Below are 16,693 nucleotides of genomic sequence, written 5' to 3'. Positions count from 1 at the left end.
CAAGTAAAAGCGTGCTAAGTTCGGCCGGGCCGAATCTTATATACCCTCCACCATGGATCGCATTTGTCGAATTCTTTTCCCGGCATCACTTTTTAGGCAAAAAAGGATATAAGAAAAGATTTGCTCTGCTATTAGAGCGATAACAAGATATGGTCCGCTTTGGACCACAATTAAATTATATGTTCGAGACCTGTGTAAAATGCCAGCCAATTCGAATAAGAATTGCGCCCTTTGGGGGCCCAAGAAGTAAAATAGAGAGATCGATTTATATAGAAGCTGTATCGGACTATAGATCAATTCGAACCATAATAAACACATATGTTGATGGTCATGAGAGGATCCGTTGCACAACAAATCGGATGATAATTGCAACCTCTAGAGGCTCAAGAAGTCAAGATCCCAGATCAGTTTATATGGCAGCTATATCAGGTTATAAACCGATTTCAGCCTATGTTGAAAGTAAGAATAAAATACGTCATGCCTAATTTCATTCCAATCGGATAATAATTGCGCCCTCTAGAGGCTCAAGAAGTCAAGACCCAAGATCGGTTTATATGACAGCTATATCAGGTTATGGACCTATTTTAACCATACTTAGCACAGTTGTTGGAAGTCATAGCGAAACACGTCGTGCAAAATTTCATTCCAATCGGATAAGAATTGCGCCCTCTGGAGGCTCAAGAAGTCAAGACCCAAGATCGGTTTATATGACAGCTATATCAGGTTATGAACCGATTTGAACCTTATTTAACACAGTTGTTGAAAGTAAGAATAAAATACGTCATGCAAAATTTCATTCCAATCAGATAAGAATTGCGCCCTCCATATGCTCAAGAAGTCAAGACCCAAGATCGGTTTATATGACAGCTATATCAGGTTATGGACCGATTTGAGCCATACTTGGCGCAGTTGTTGGATATCATAACAAAACACGTCGTGCAAAATTTCATTCCAATCGGATAAGAATTGGGCACTCTAGAGGCTCAAGAAGTCAAGACCCAAGATCGGTTTATATGGCAGCTATATCAAAACATGAACCGATTTAAACCATACTTGGCACAGTTGTTGGATATCATAACAAAACACGTTGTGCAAAATTTCATTCTGATCGGTTAAGAATTGCGCACTCTAGAAGCCTAAAAATCAAGTCCCCATATCTGCTTATATGACAGCTATACCAGGTTATTGACCGATTTGAACCATACTTAGCACAGTTGTTGGAAGTGATACGAAAACTCAAGACCCTAGATCGGTTTATATGGGAGCTATATCAGGCTATAGGCCGATTTGGGCCGTACTTGGCACAGATGTTGGAAGTCATAACAGAACACCACATGCTTAATTTCAGTCCAAATCGGACAGAAATTGCGGCTTGTTAGGGCTTAAGAAGTCAAATCGGGAGATCGGTTTATGTGGGAGCTATATCAGTTAGCAGTTGCTCGAAGTCATAACAGAACATGACATGAAAAATTTCACCCAAATCGGATGAAAATTGAGGCTTCCATGGGCTTAAAAAGTCAAATCGGGAGTTCGGTTTATATGGGAGCTATATCAAAATCTGAACCGATATGGCCCATTTGCAATCCCCAACGACCTACATCAATAAAATGTATCCGTGCAAAATTTCAAGCTCGTATCGTGATTTCGACAGACGGACGAACATGGCTAAATCGACTCAGAATGTCGAGACGAAAAAGAATATGGGGGTCCTAGATCAATATTTCGAGGTGTTACCAATGGAATGAGAGGTTAATATACCCCCTCCTATGGTGGTGGTCATAAAAAGTATTTCGAAGGGCTTTACACAACTTAAATGCAAATTTTCCCATAAACATTCCATTAAGGAACTGGGGCAAACTTCTCACAAATTAATGAGTGATGTCCGTTTAAATTTTAAGCTCAATGATGGATGGAGGCCACCGTAGCGCGGAAGTTAGCATGTCCGCCTATGACGCTGAACGCCTGGGTTCGTATCGTGGCAGGAGCATCAGAAAAATTTTTCTGCGGTGGTTATCCCCTCCTAATGCTGGTAACATTTGCTAGGTACTATGCCATGTACAACTTCTCTCGCTCGCCGTTCGGACTCGGCTATAAAAAGGAGACCCTTATCATTGAGCTTAAACTTGAATCGGACTGCATTCATTGATATGTGAGAAGTTTGCCCCTGTTCCTTAGTGGAATGTTCATGAGCAACATTTGCAATTTGGTTATCCCCTCCTAATGCTGGCAACATTTGCTAGGTACTTTGCCATGTAAAAACTTCTTCCCAAATAGGTGTCGCTCTGAGCCACGCCTTTCGGACTCGGCTATAAAGTGGAGGTTTCTTATCATTGACGTCAACACAACTCATTGTCTCAAATTTCAGTGAAATCGTACAATAACTTCACCATTTATGGGCCTAGGGCTTTAAATCGGCATATATCACCGCAATATCCAAATCTGGACCCATCTGAGCCACATTAAAGAAGGATGTCGAAGGGCCAAATGGAAGTTACTGTCCCAAATTTTGGCGAAATCTGACAATAAATGCGCCTTTTATGGGTCCAAGACCTTAAATTTGGAGAAAGGTCTATATGGCAGCTATATCCAAATCAAGACTGATCTAAGCCAAATCGAAGGAGGATGTCGAAGGGCCTAACACAACTCACTGTCCCAAATTTCGACGGCATCGGACAGTAAATGTCCCTTTTATTGGCTCAAAACCCTAAATTGAAAGATCGGTCTATATGGCAGCTATATCCAAATCTGGGCCGATCTGAGCCAAATTGAAAAAAAGGTGTTCAAGAGTCTATCTCAACTCATTGCACCAAGTTTCCACAAAATCGGATAATAAATGTGGCTTTTATGGGCCTAAGACCTTAAATCGGCGGATCGGTCCATATGGGGTCTATATCATGCTATAGTCCAATATAGCCCATCTTCCAACATTACCTTCTTATGGACAAAAAAAGAATCTGTGCAAAGTTTCAGTTCAATAACTCTGTTTTAAAGACTGTAGCGTGACTTCAACAGTATAACAGGACGGACGGGGCTAAATCGTTCTTTTCTTCAGATTTGTACTTTGGTATGAACATCTTTCTACTTTGAGAAAAGCTGAAAGCGATTCGTTTACTAAAAACACTTTGAATCAAATAAGGATGGTAGGATGTATAACAGTATATCAATGTATAACAGCTTTCTGATAACTGTTATACAATGACATAAAAGTGCTTTATTAGTCCAATATTTCGTTGTATTAATCCGGAAAAATATAAATCAAAAAATAACTTGTATAACAGTTTCCGGATAACTGTTATACAAGGTAGATCAGCGATACAAATATTTTATTCGATCTATATTTCGCTGTGCAGCAAAAAAGAATCATAAAATTAAAACACTGCCATTTTTATAACAAGGAGATAACTGTTATACGACGAAAATTTAGCTTTTAAATACTTAATAGGGCCCAAATGCTAAATTGCCATTTTAAAATAAATAGAATGACAAAATTTATTCATTTTTAGTCCTTTATAGAGCGCACATAGTGGAAGTATGGACCTCCGCTTCGCATGGTGTGTTGCTACAGACTTGGGTTCGGTTTGGCTTCGACAGCATTTCGAAACTGCTATTCGCACCATGGTTTCAGCGGGGGACTGTCGCATGATTTCCACAGGTGGACGGACGGAGTTCGTCTTAGATTTTAAGGACGATTAAGAACCCATATACTTTAAAGGGTCGGAAATGGATATTTCTATGTTTTGCCAACGGAATGACAAAATTGTATACTACCATCCTTCGGTGGTGGGTATAAAAATCTATATCAGTTTCTGGATAGCTCTTAAACAATGATTATCAAGAATATTTTACAACGCTTTTAAAATAAATATAGAAATAAACAAAAAAAAAATCAATGTATAACAGTTCCCCTATAACTATAAATTCCCCTATAGGTTCCCCTATAACTATAAATTAGGCATTTCAATACTTGATGGGATCCGAAAGTAATATTTACATATATAACAAAGAGTATGGCATAAAAAACAAAATGTAGTAAATGTATAACAGATTTCTGATAACTGTTATACAATCTTAAACATCAGCATAGATACTTTATTTGGTCAATATTTTGTTATATTACAAACGGAAAAATTGTATTTATGTATAAATTGTAGTATAACAGTTTCAGGGTGACTATTATACAAGGTAAATGAGGAATGTAAACAATTAATTGGCTCAATTTTGCATTGTTGTTACATAATGCAGAATTGAATTAAGATATGAGTAAAACTCTTTTTTTTTGAAGTTTAAATATGTCAGCATATAACAGTTTTCATGTAACTGTTATACAATGAAATTTTAGTATTTTACTACTTAACAGGGCCATATATTGTATCTCTTGATAATGCCATGTTGCAAACCTTCATTCCTTCCTTCCAAACAAAAAAAAACTATGTACAAATAAATTTTTATTAATTTTACCCTTTTTTTTTGTTTTTTCAGGTATGTATCTCGATGTTATATCTTATTTTACAAATTTGCCATTGATGTACGAGTATGGGTAAGTGCCTAGCATCTTCCCTATCTGTTATATATCTACTTTGATCTTTTACATAGTTTTTAAAGGTAGTTAAACAATGGCGGCAAAATAAAATTTGCGTTTTTATCAAATGTTGAATGGAAAAATTTCCATTTGTGAAAATGAATCTTAAGAGAATTGTCATCAACTTCCTTAAAAGCAAGCAAACGACAAACATTTCCTTAAGCAAAGCTCCTTAAAGTCTTAAATTTACCAGTCTATAAATATGTTTCCCATTTTTGTTGCCTAGCATCGTTTTTTTGTTGTTGTTGCCTTTGCCTCTAAGTAGATTTGGAATATGTTATCCTCTTAGGATTTTGAACTTTGAGAATACAAGGAAAAGGAAAAAAAAAAACATATAATGTTGTTGTCTATTTTGTGTGAAATGAAATAGAAGAACGTAATAGGGCAAATAGATAACACCAAACTTGAGGCACATTCAAATAATAATAACAAAAAAAAAACAAACATTGACTGGGAGATTGCTGGGGCGAATTGGTTAAGCAACTCATTTGAGTGTTGAACTCTCTCCAGAAATGAGTGAAATTTAAGTTACTCTGGCTCTTTGAGAGAGAGAGAATGAGAGAGTGAGAGTGAGAGAGAGAGCAAAAAAGTTCCCTTGGCTTTCTCTCTGCATCTCTGAGACACACTATCTGCGATTTTAGAACTCAAAACAAAAACAAAATTCATATTACCCCATAGATAATTTCGCCGTAGAATGGCAAACAACAACAAAGTCCACAGAAGAAGATGGGAGATAGCCAGAAGACAAGAAAAAAAAAAAAACTAACATGAGGCCAAAGTAAGCGAAAGCAAAACAAATGGGCGGCAAGGGAGAAATGAACTGAACACAAATGAAATTAAACTTTGGCAGCAATGCACACTGCTGCGGCGGCGGCGACGGCGGCTCCTATTGCTACTGCTACTGCTAGTCAATGGCAATGCGAGGCAGTGCCACACACTTTTAGTATCGCTGAGATGTTCGTAGAGTACGGTTGTGCTGACTGGCAAATCTAAAGTGAAACGTGGTATCAACTAAATTGAAAAATCAAGAAAAGAATTTTAACAAAAAAGCAAACGCAAAATATCGCATTGAAATCACAAAACATAGCGGCGGAAAGAAAACCAAAATATAAAAAACCCATAAAATTGAGAATTTCAAAGTAAATGAAATTTTAAAGTTTTTTTTTTTCAAACAAAATTTTGGTGATTTAGATTTTGATGAGGCAAAGCTAACATGTGTTCAATGAAATAAATTCATAAAAATAAAAAAAATGATTAAGATCTATTGAAATTTGTGCGAAAAAAGATTTGTGGTATGGTGTGTAGTGAAAAAAAAATATATCTCAAAAAGTTTTAACTAGTTAAGGATTTATAAAATTTTGGTTTATTAAAGTTTGAAAATAATAAAGAAAAAAAAATATGTCTAACATAACGATTCAACTGAAATTGTTTTAGTAAATAAAGATTAAGGTCATAACAATAAAATTCTAAAATTCTCTTTCAAATACTGACAAACGAAAAAAAAAAACAAACAGAAGCAGAAGTGGAAGTGGAAAGAAAAAAAAAAATACAGACTCGTATGGCATGTTGAATAAAACAAATTGTTATTTTGTAAATAAAAAATTCTTTTTTAAAAAATTTAAGGAATATAAATTGTCAAGTTAAGCACCAAAAAGCGAAAAAAACACAAGTGAGGTGCTTTCATAATAAAGTGCAATAACAAAATTAAAAAAAAAAACAATATTTCTAATAAAGAAATATTAATGTTTAAAAAATGCTAAGATAATCCATTTGCGTCATGAATTGCGGTGTAGCCGTAAGAAATTGAAACAAATTAATTGCTGGCAAAGTTATGTCATTGATGATTTAAAGAAAAAAATAATCTCAGAAACTGAAAAAAAATAACTTAAATTAAAAAAAAAAAAAATAAAATAAAATAAATATTAGAAACTAAAGGTCATAAGTGAATGTGTATATTTAAAAATATAATTGAAAAAAAAATTTCAAAAATTATTAAAAAATACCTATAACACCAGATACTTAACATAATAAAAATTAATATTGAAAAATCACAAATTGAAAAAAAAGTTGTTATGAAGTGCAGTGTTGTAGTGAATGCATAGCTCAAAAATTGCCTAAAGTGTAAAAACCATGTCTTCAAATCTTTGGATTTCATAACGATTTTTGGTAGGTTTGCAAAATTTTTTCATGACATTTTTTTTTTTTTTTTTGTACAAAATATCCCTGCAGAATTGACGACAGTTATTTTAAAGTTGTGCTTGGTATTGTTTGTATATTCTGGAAAAAAATTTTGGAATAGTTTTTATACCCATCACCGAAGGATGGGGGAATATACCTCCCATCATTCGGTTTGCAACACTTCCAAATATCCATTTACGTCCCTATAAAGTATACACATATATTCTACTAGCGGAACCGGGCCCGCTCCCCTGCGTCTTCTTTAACTTTCTAATATCTTTTTAGGGTGAGGACACTTCGCCCTGAATGCGGATAAAGAATTCGTGCCTTTGCAGCCTATGTCGCTGAACGTGTTCGAATCCTGGCGAGAATATCGAACAAAGCGGTGTTTATCCCCTCTTAATGTTGGCAACATTTGCGACCATGCATGGTCATTTAAAAAATTTTCCCCAAAGAGGTGTTGCACTGCGGAACGCCGTTCGGACTCGGCTATATACAAAGGTCCCTTTTTCATTGAGTATGAGCTTGAATCGGAGAGCACTCATTGATGTGTTAGAATTTGCCCCTTCTCGGTTCCTGGTGGTAATGTTCTAATTAAGAGAGGGATGGAGAAGGGACATTTCGACTCAAATATGGATATTTATTCCCTCTTAATGTTGGCGACATTTGCGACCATGCATGGTCATTTAAAAAATTTTCCCCAAAGAGGTGTTGCACTGCGGAACGCCGTTCGGACTCGGCTATAAACAAAGGTCCCTTTTTCATTGAGTATGAGCTTGAATCGGAGAGCACTCATTGATGTGTGAGAATTTGCCGTTTCTCGGTTCCTGGTGGTAATGTTCTAATTAGGAGAGGGATGGAGAAGGGACATTGATCGTGCAACACTTTCAAATCCCTTTAATTTGAGCCCCATATTGCCATGGTCTGCAAATATGAACCTATTGGAGGGTGTTTTAGGACTGGGGCGGCCACCGGCGCTTTGCCCTGGAAAAAGATATAAAATTCGTTCTTTACCCTCAAATACTGTTGATTTGAGCAACACTCTCAAATCCCTTTAATTTGAGCTCCATATAGCCATGGTCTGTAAATATGAACCGTTTGGAGGGTGTTTTGTGGCTGGGGCGGCCACCGGTACTTTGCCCTGAAAAAAGATATAAAATTCGTTCTTTACCCCCAAATACTGTTGATTTGAGCTCCAATTTGCCATAGACCGATATGAAGTTCAGTTTAGGGGGTTACGACCTAAAGCACCCTCCGAACTGAATTTCATATCCCCTCAAACACTTGGGACCAAAATTGGATATCAAATTCCGTCCGATATGAAGTTCAGTTTAGGGGGTGACGACCTAAAGACGACCCTCTGAACTGAACTTCATATCCCCTCAAACACTTGGGTCCAAAATTGGATATCAAATTCGTTTTCTACTCTCAAATACCTTTCATTTGAGTCCCATATTGAGTCCCATTTGACTTATCTTTAGGAGGTAAAGCGCCACCTGAACTTGAGCGCAAATTTCAATGTCATATTCGTAATCTACTCCTAAAGACCTTTCATTTGAGTCCCATATAGCCATGGTCGGCTAATATGCCCATTTGAGGGTATGTGGGGGTGGGGCGTCCTCCCATTACCTGGACCTAATTTTTATGCCATATTTGTAATCTAATGCAGAATACTTTTCATTTGAGTCCCATATTGAAAGGAACGTTGAATATACCTGTTTAGAGAAGTTTTGAGTTGGAACGGCCCGCTGGGTACTTGGTTCAAAATTTTAATACGATATTCGTATTCTAGTCTCCAATACCTTTGATTTGATAACCATATTGCGCCCATCGGTCCATTCTTCGTTTTAAATGGAGTTTTTGGGTTAAGGGGGAGAGATCGCCCCCATCTAAAAATTGTAAAGCCAATGTTTCCTTCCAGACAAACTTACACAATCGGTGAAAATTTTAAGAAAATCGGTTTAGCCGTTTTTGGTTCTACGGAACAAACAAAAAAATCCGAGTCCCATGTAGTCATAATGGGTCATATGCCCATTTATGGCATTTTCGGGAGGTAGGATGACCCCCTATACTTCGAACTGATTTTGTATGGCAGATTCGTAATCCACTCCCGAATACCTTTCATTTGATGCCCATATTGGCATGAGCATCCAATATGTCTGTTTGGGAGAAATTTTGGGGTTGGGGCGGTCCTATGGGTACTTATACCCAAATTTTAATACCATATCCGTATTCTATTTTCTAATACCTTTCATTTGATACCCATATTGTCCCGATTGGTCCACTTATGATTTTGGGTGGTGTTTTTGGGTAACGGGGGAGGGTCCGTCCCCTTCCGTTATCAATAAATTATAAAGCCTATTCCTCTCCTCCTGACCAAATTCGTGATCTACTCCCGAATACCTTTCATTTGAGTCCCATATTGTCATGATCGTCAAATAAACCTATTTTAAGGGGTTTTGGGGCTGGGGCGGCCCGCCAGTTTATTCTACCCCATTTCTAATATAAAATTCGTACTCAACTCCTGAATACCTTTCATTTGAGTCCCATATTGTCCCGATCGGTCCACTTTTATTTTTGGATAGTACTTTTGGGGTAAGGGGGAGGGTCCGCCCCCCTTCGATATGAAAAAAATATATAGGCTATATTTCCTTCCAGACCAACCTACACAATCTGTGAAAATTTCAAGGTAATCGGTTCAGCCGTTTTTGAGTCTATACGGAACAGACAAACCGAGTCCCATATATCCGTGATTGACTAATGTGTCCATTTTGGGCGTTTCTGTGGGTGTGGGGTGATCCCTATACTTCGATGTATGCCAGATTCGTTATCTACTCCCTGATACTTTTCATTTGATATCCATATCGTCCTTATCGGTCCACTTTTGATTTTGGGTGGTGTCTTTGGGTAACGGGGGAGGGTCTGTCCCCTTCTGTTATCAATAAATTAGAAAGCCTATTCCTCTCCTCCAGACCAAATTCGTAATCTACTCCCGAATACCTTTCATTTGAGTCCCATATTGTCAAAAGAAACCTATTTGTCCAAAGAACCCTATTTTAGGGAGTTTTGGGGTTAGGGTGGCCCCCCCTTTACTTGTACCCAATTTTTAATATGAAATTCGTACTCTTCTCCTGAATACCTTTCAATTGATACCTATATTGTCCCGATCGGTCCATTTTTGATTTAGGGCTGTGTTTTTGGCATAAGGGGGTGAGTCCGCCCCCCCCTTCCGATATGAACAAATTATATAGCCAATGTTTCCTTCCGACCAACCTACACAATCTGTGAAAATTTCAAGGTAATCGGTTCTGCCGTTTTTAAGTCTATACGGAACAGACAAACCGAGTCCCATATATCCATGATTGACTAATGTGCCCATTTTGGGCGTTTCTGTGGGGGTGGGGTGATAGCTATTATTTGACATGAATTTGTATGCCAGATTCGTTATCTACTCCCTGATACTTTTCATTTGATATCCATATCGTCCTTATCGGTCCACTTTTGATTTTAGGGTGGTGTTTTTGGGGTAACGGGGGAGGGTCCGTCCCCTTCCGTTATCCATAAATTAGAATGCCTATTCCTCTCCTCCAGACCAAATTCGTAATCTACTCCCGAATACCTTTCATTTGAGTCCCATATTGTCAAAAGAAACCTATTTGTCCAAAGAACCCTATTTTAGGGAGTTTTGGGGTTAGGGTGGCCCCCCCTTTACTTGTACCCAATTTTTAATATGAAATTCGTACTCTTCTCCTGAATACCTTTCAATTGATACCTATATTGTCCCGATCGGTCCATTTTTGATTTAGGGCTGTGTTTTTGGCATAAGGGGGAGAGTCCGTCCCCCTTCCGATATCGAAAAATTATATATAGACTATGTTGCCTTCCGGACCATCCTACACAATCTGTGAAAATTTCAAAATAATCGGTTCTGCCGGTTTTGAGTCTATACGGAAGAGACAAACCGAGTACCATATATCCGTGATTGACTAATGTGCCTATTTTGGGCGTTTCTGTGGGGGTGGGGTGATCCCTATATTTCGATGTATGCCAGTTTCGTTGTCTACTACCGCATATTTTTCATTTGATATCCATATCGTCCCTATCGGCCCACTTTTGATTTTGGGTGGTGTTTTTGGGGTAACGGGGCAGGGTCCGTCCCCTTCCGTTATCAATAAATTATGAAGCCTATTCCTCTCCTCGTGACCCAATTCGTGATCTACTCCCGAATACCTTTCATTTGAGTCCCATATTGTCATGATGGTCCAAAGAAACCTATTTTAGGGAGTTTTGGGGTTGGGGCGGCCCCCCAGTTACTTGTACCCAATTTTTAATATGAAATTCCTACTCTTCTCCTGAATACCTTTCATTTGAGTCCCATATTGTCCGGATCGGTCCACTTTTATTTTTGGGTAGTACTTTTGGGTAAGGGGGAGGGTCCGCCCCCCTTCTGATATCAAAAAATTATATAGCCTATGTTTTCTTCCAGACCAACCAACACAATCTGTGAAAATTTCAAGGTAATCGGTTCAGCCGGTTTTGAGTCTATACGGAACAAACCGACAAACAAACAAGAATTCAATTTTAAAGATAAGACTCCTGTCAGCATGTTTTCCGATTAGACAGTGACCTGTCATGACGGACGTTCAGCCAGCGACATTAAAGCGAAGGTTGCCAGAATGAAGGTTGCCAGACTGAAGGTTGCCAGTAACGACTTTTGCCGAAGCTGTGAGGACGTCAAGGAAGAGAGACTATAGAATATCTGCTGTATGTGTATCCCGCACTGGCCATCAGAAGCAGTTCCACTTTCGGTTCTCATTTTTATTGAGAACTTGTCTGATTTAGCGGGTGTGAACATTCACAAGATGTAGGGTTCTTTAAAGCGATCAGGATTGTTTAATGTCAGGAACTAGAAGGCATCTTCCTTCTCCTGTTCCTGTGTAATTGCAATGGACGAAAACGTTAAGTGAGTCTGATGGCAGACTTCCACTTAAACCTAATCTTACCTACCGAAATTCCTGAAAAATGTGGGGTACCGCCTGGAGGTCCTAGACCAAGAGATCTCTGTACGGAAAGGCAACTGGCAATGCAGTGATCAGCACCGCCGCGGCATCCTGTTGATTATCCTGCGGTGAAAAAAAACGGTCCAAAGCCTGACGTTCCTCAATAATTCTATGCTTACTCTTCGCTTATTTAAGAAATTGGGATAAGACATGCTCGATCGTCTCCAACTCTTTTCCCATCCTGTGCAAATCCTTCACAAAATTCTTGACTTTCTGCATGCAGTCATTTGACACTACAGTGGCCTATCAGCAGACTAAAGTTATGCGGCTCGAGAAACTGGGCCATAGGGCCTGACTTGTAGCCCATAGCCTCAGCCCATGCCAAGGGTGGTAATAGAAGGCGTCTACAACTACTTATCTGGCAAAATGGAGAAGCTAGACTATGTAGGGCATAGGGCATAATGAGTCACGGGACAAAAGCATAAAAAAAACTTTTATCATAAAATGACCATGGACAAATTAGTAAGAATTATAAATATTTACGATCATTCTATTGATGAGTAAGTCCATTCTATTCTACTATCTCTATTCTACCGTAGCGCAGAGGTTTGCATGTCCGCCTTTGACGCTGAACGCCTGGGTTCGAATCCTGGCGAGACCATCAGAAAAAATTTTCAACAGTGGTTTTCCCCTCCTAATGCTGGCAACATTTGTGAGGTACTATGCCTTCTAAAACTTCTCTCCAAAGAGGTGTCGCACTGCGGCACGCCGTTCGGACTCGGCTATAAAAAGGAGGCCCCTCATCATTGAGCTTAAAAAAACTTGAATCGGACTGCACTCATTGAGAGATGAGAAGTTTGCCCCTGTTCCTTAGTGGAATGTTCATGGGGCAAAATTTGCCATTTGCATATCACGGGAGAACCACGGTTTTGCTCTGAATGACACTTCTCTAGTCTTGAGTGGAATTGTAAGTTCCTGTAGGTCACGGATATTCTTCTGTAGTGTTCATGGGCAAAAATTGCATTTGCATTCTACTCTCATATAAATGAGTTGTGTTCGATTTTAGTTGAGCTCTATGATAAAATGGCTTGAGGTTACAGTTGAAGCTATAGCTCCACCGGACTAGAAAGAGAGATGAAGAAATATAAGAACAAAGTAAGTGTTTACATATCTGAGATGAAATCATAGAGATGGGTGTGTGCAAGTCAATCCAGATCGGAGAAAAACTGCATTTCCAAGGTGGATAACCTGATCCCATGTAGATATGGTCATGAACTTAGCAAGTGCTCAACAGTCTCCTATTCATTCTTGTCAATACAACATCTGCCATAATCAGATGTTGTATTGACATATCAATTATTGCTTTGCGATTCAAGTTTAAGCTCCAATATTAGGGGAGCAACGTGCCGCAGGGCGTACTCTTCGTTTTTCATGACATTATAAGTTACAATTTTCACCAGCATAGCTTGTAGGAAATTTGCAATCCCGCTTAAATTTGTATATCGTTTGAAACACATCGAAATATTGATTTGAGACCGAAAAACCTACAACCATATTGCCGTATAACAGTATAACACTTTGAAGAATGGTGGTTGAACGTGCTTAAATGACTTTAACTGAGTGACTCTATATTCACTCCCTTTAAAAAAGGAGGATTGCTTCATTTTTTTTTTTCTAGGAAGGACTCAAAGGGAGACCTAGAATGCTTTTTTTTTTAATAGTTTATTAAAAAAAATTGTATTGTGAAATTGACCATCAAGAAGAGGGCAACGATATTCAAATACCCATGCCGATACATTAACACAAATTTCAGACATTTTAAAAAAGCGAATGTGCTAATGATATAAACAAACAATTTATTTGGCGAATTAAGCCGACCGATCAACTGCTCCCCGACAATGGGTATGATTTGAACATGTTTCATCATCACCATCACCAACATCATCATCATCATTATCATAGTCTATGGCAACACAGGCTTCATAATGGGATATCAAAATATAAATCAAATGATAGCTAAGCACATTTTTGCCTTCTAATCAATTTATAGTGAAATTGTGTTAAATTATTGTATACTAAATACACCAACATTTATGTGTGTATGTGTGTAAACACATACACACACGCACATATGTTTCATAAGGTCTAAGTGTGAGTGCGCAATAAATTTGGAGCATTTCTATTGTCTGTGCGATAGCAGAAAAATCAAAATTTGATCTCTAGAGTTGATTGATAAATGTTAGCGATGCACACAGACACCGTGGAGGAGAGGGTCGTAGGACAATTCAAACATGGCACATGTTGGGGCCCACTTACTTACTGGTAGTTTGTTTGATTGCCTTTCCAACTAACAGTGATTGACTTCGTGTATCTGAAACGTTAATGTAGTGATTCCACCACATGTGAGTTTTAGTTTTTTTTCGTTTTTCGTTTTTTTTTTTTATCACCAAGTTGATTTGTTCCATTAACACCGAAATCATATCAAGTGTAACAAATGTGCGATAACTCAAAAATTGCTCTTATCGAAAAGGTTTGAATGTTGTGGCGGTTCGGCAAAATGGCGAAGCTAGACTATGTAGGGCATAGGGCATAATGAGTCACGGGACAAAAACATAAAACACAAAAATTTTTATCATAAAATGACCATGGACAAATTAGTAAGAATTGTAAATATGAGTATTGTAGAATTGGGAAGAAATTTGTGTTCTTGATGTAAATAACATTTATATGGGGTAAACATTTATTTAATGAAGTTTTAAGGTCGCATAATAAAAAATAACAAAAAAAAAAAAAACAAGTAAAAGGGTGCTAATTTCGTCAGGGCCGAAGCTTATATACCCTCCACCATGGATCGCATTTGTCGAGTTCTTTTCCCGGCATCTCTTCTTAGGCAAAAAAAAGGATAAACGAAAAGATTAGCTGTGCTATTAGAGCGATATCAAGATATGGTCCGGTTCGGACCACAATTAAGTTATATGTTGGAGACCAGTGTAAAATGTCAACTAAATCAAATAAGTATTGCGCCCTTTGGGGGCTCAAGAAGTACATAGAGAGATCGATTTATATAGGAGCTGTATCAGGCTATAGACCGATTCAGACCATAATAAACACGTATGTTGATGGTCATGAGAGGATCCGTCGTACAAAATTTCAGGCAAATCGGATAGTAATTGCGACCTCTAGAGGCTCAAGAAGTCAAGATCCCAGATCGGTTTATATGGCAGCTATATCAGTTTATTGACCTAATTTAGCACAGTTGTTAAAAGTCACAGCAAAACACGTCGTGCAAAATTTCATTCCAATCGGATAAAAATTGCGCCCTCTAGAGGCTTAAGAAGTCAAGACCCAAGATCGGTTTATGTGGCAGCTATATCATGTTATGGACCGACTTGAACCTAATTTAGCACAGTTGTTGGAAGTCATAGCAAAAAGCGTCATGCAAAATTTCAATCCAATCGGATAAGAATTGCGCCCTCTAGAGGCACAAGAAGTCAAGACCCAAGATCGGTTTATGTGACAGCTATATCAGGTTATTAACCGACTTGAACCTAATTTAGCACAGTTGTTGGAAGTCATAGCAAAAAGCGTCATTCAAAATTTCAATCCAATCGGATAAGAATTGCGCCCTCTAGAGGCTTAAGAAGTCAAGACCCAAGATCGGTTTATATGGCAGCTGTATCAAAACATGGACCGATATGGCCCATTTACAATCCCAATCGACCTACACTAATAAGAAGTATTTGTGCAAAATTTGAAGCGGCTAGCTCTACTCCTTCGAAAGTTAGCGTGCTTTCGACAGACAGACGGACTGACATGGCTAGATCGACATAAAATGTCGCGACGATCAAGAATATATATACTTTATGGGGTCTCAGATGAATATTTCGAGTAATTACAAACAGAATGACGAAATTAGTATACCCCCATCCCATGGTGGAGGGTATAAAAATAGTAAAAGGGTGCTAATTTAGGTCGGGACGAAATCTCATATACCCTCCACCGTGGATTACGTTTGTCAAGTTCTTTGCCCGTCTCATGATCTTTCCCCCATGCCCTACACATGAATGTATGAATGAAATGAATACTTATCGAACCTATTTTGCAAGTGATTTCGTGGCCCTATGTGTCACGTTATTATGCCGAAAGTTATATTGACTTCCTTCCTATTTGCTTTCAGTAATAGCCTAGTCTTCTCTCTATCCAGATCTCCCCATATGAGTTTCGTCTCTCTACCGACCGCTTCGTGGGCGTTTGTCACCCACGTCCTTAACTCGGACTGCCTCAGCACGAAGGACTTTGGGTTGACCAAAATTTATTGACGGCAGTCCTCCGGCCTTCACTGCCAAATCGTCTGCTTTTTCATTCCCCTTTACTCCGCTATGGCTCAGCACCCAAAACGATGTGGATCATGGCATTAATCTCCATCTCACACTCCACGACTGCTTGTGACCTAACCGTCTTGGACTTTGGGTTAACCAAATTTATTGACGGCAGTCCTCCGGCCTTCACTGCCAAATCGTCTGCTTTTTCATTCCCCCCTTGCTCCGCTATGTCTCGGCACCCAAAAAGAGGGGATCATGGTATTAGTCTCCTTCTCACACTCCACGACTGCTTGTGACCTAACCGTCTTGGACTTTGGATTAATCCCATTTATTCACGGCAGTCATCCAGCCGTCACTGCAAAATCGTATGTTCTTTCATTTCCCCGCTATGACCCGACACCCAAAACGATGCGGTCGTGCCATCCTCAGAGAAGATTAATCTCCTTCTCACACTCCAAGACTGTTTGACTGTTCTTGATATTTATTGACCTGATGGCTGATTTACTGTCCGTAAAGATGTTCACACTCGCCGTCCTTGCGTTAACGCCACACCACCTTACGCATTGCTTGATCGCCCGGATCTTCGCCTGCAGGAACGCATTAAAGTCAGTCGG

General features: G+C 38.7%; 1 protein-coding gene across 7 annotated transcripts in view; it reads left to right on the top strand.

Moving 5' to 3' along the window:
- LOC106082455 (dual 3',5'-cyclic-AMP and -GMP phosphodiesterase 11) overlaps positions 1 to 16,693 on the top strand; it is a 349,544-nt gene that overhangs the window by 88,674 nt on the left and 244,177 nt on the right. For 3 of the 7 annotated variants that reach the window (XM_059364254.1, XM_059364253.1, XM_059364252.1), the window contains exon 1: positions 6,246 to 6,745. The exons of 3 other annotated variants lie outside the window; for them this stretch is intronic. The gene's annotated coding sequence lies outside the window, so the exon portion shown is untranslated. Of the gene's footprint in view, positions 1 to 6,245; positions 6,746 to 16,693 lie in introns of those variants that run through there. One more of the 7 variants, XM_059364255.1, reaches the window with a different exon arrangement.

This window comes from Stomoxys calcitrans, chromosome 3 (genome assembly GCF_963082655.1).
Source record: "Stomoxys calcitrans chromosome 3, idStoCalc2.1, whole genome shotgun sequence".
NCBI lineage: Eukaryota > Metazoa > Arthropoda > Insecta > Diptera > Muscidae > Stomoxys > Stomoxys calcitrans.
Note: the sequence above shows the minus strand (reverse complement) of the source record. Positions and strands in the feature narration are given on the sequence as shown.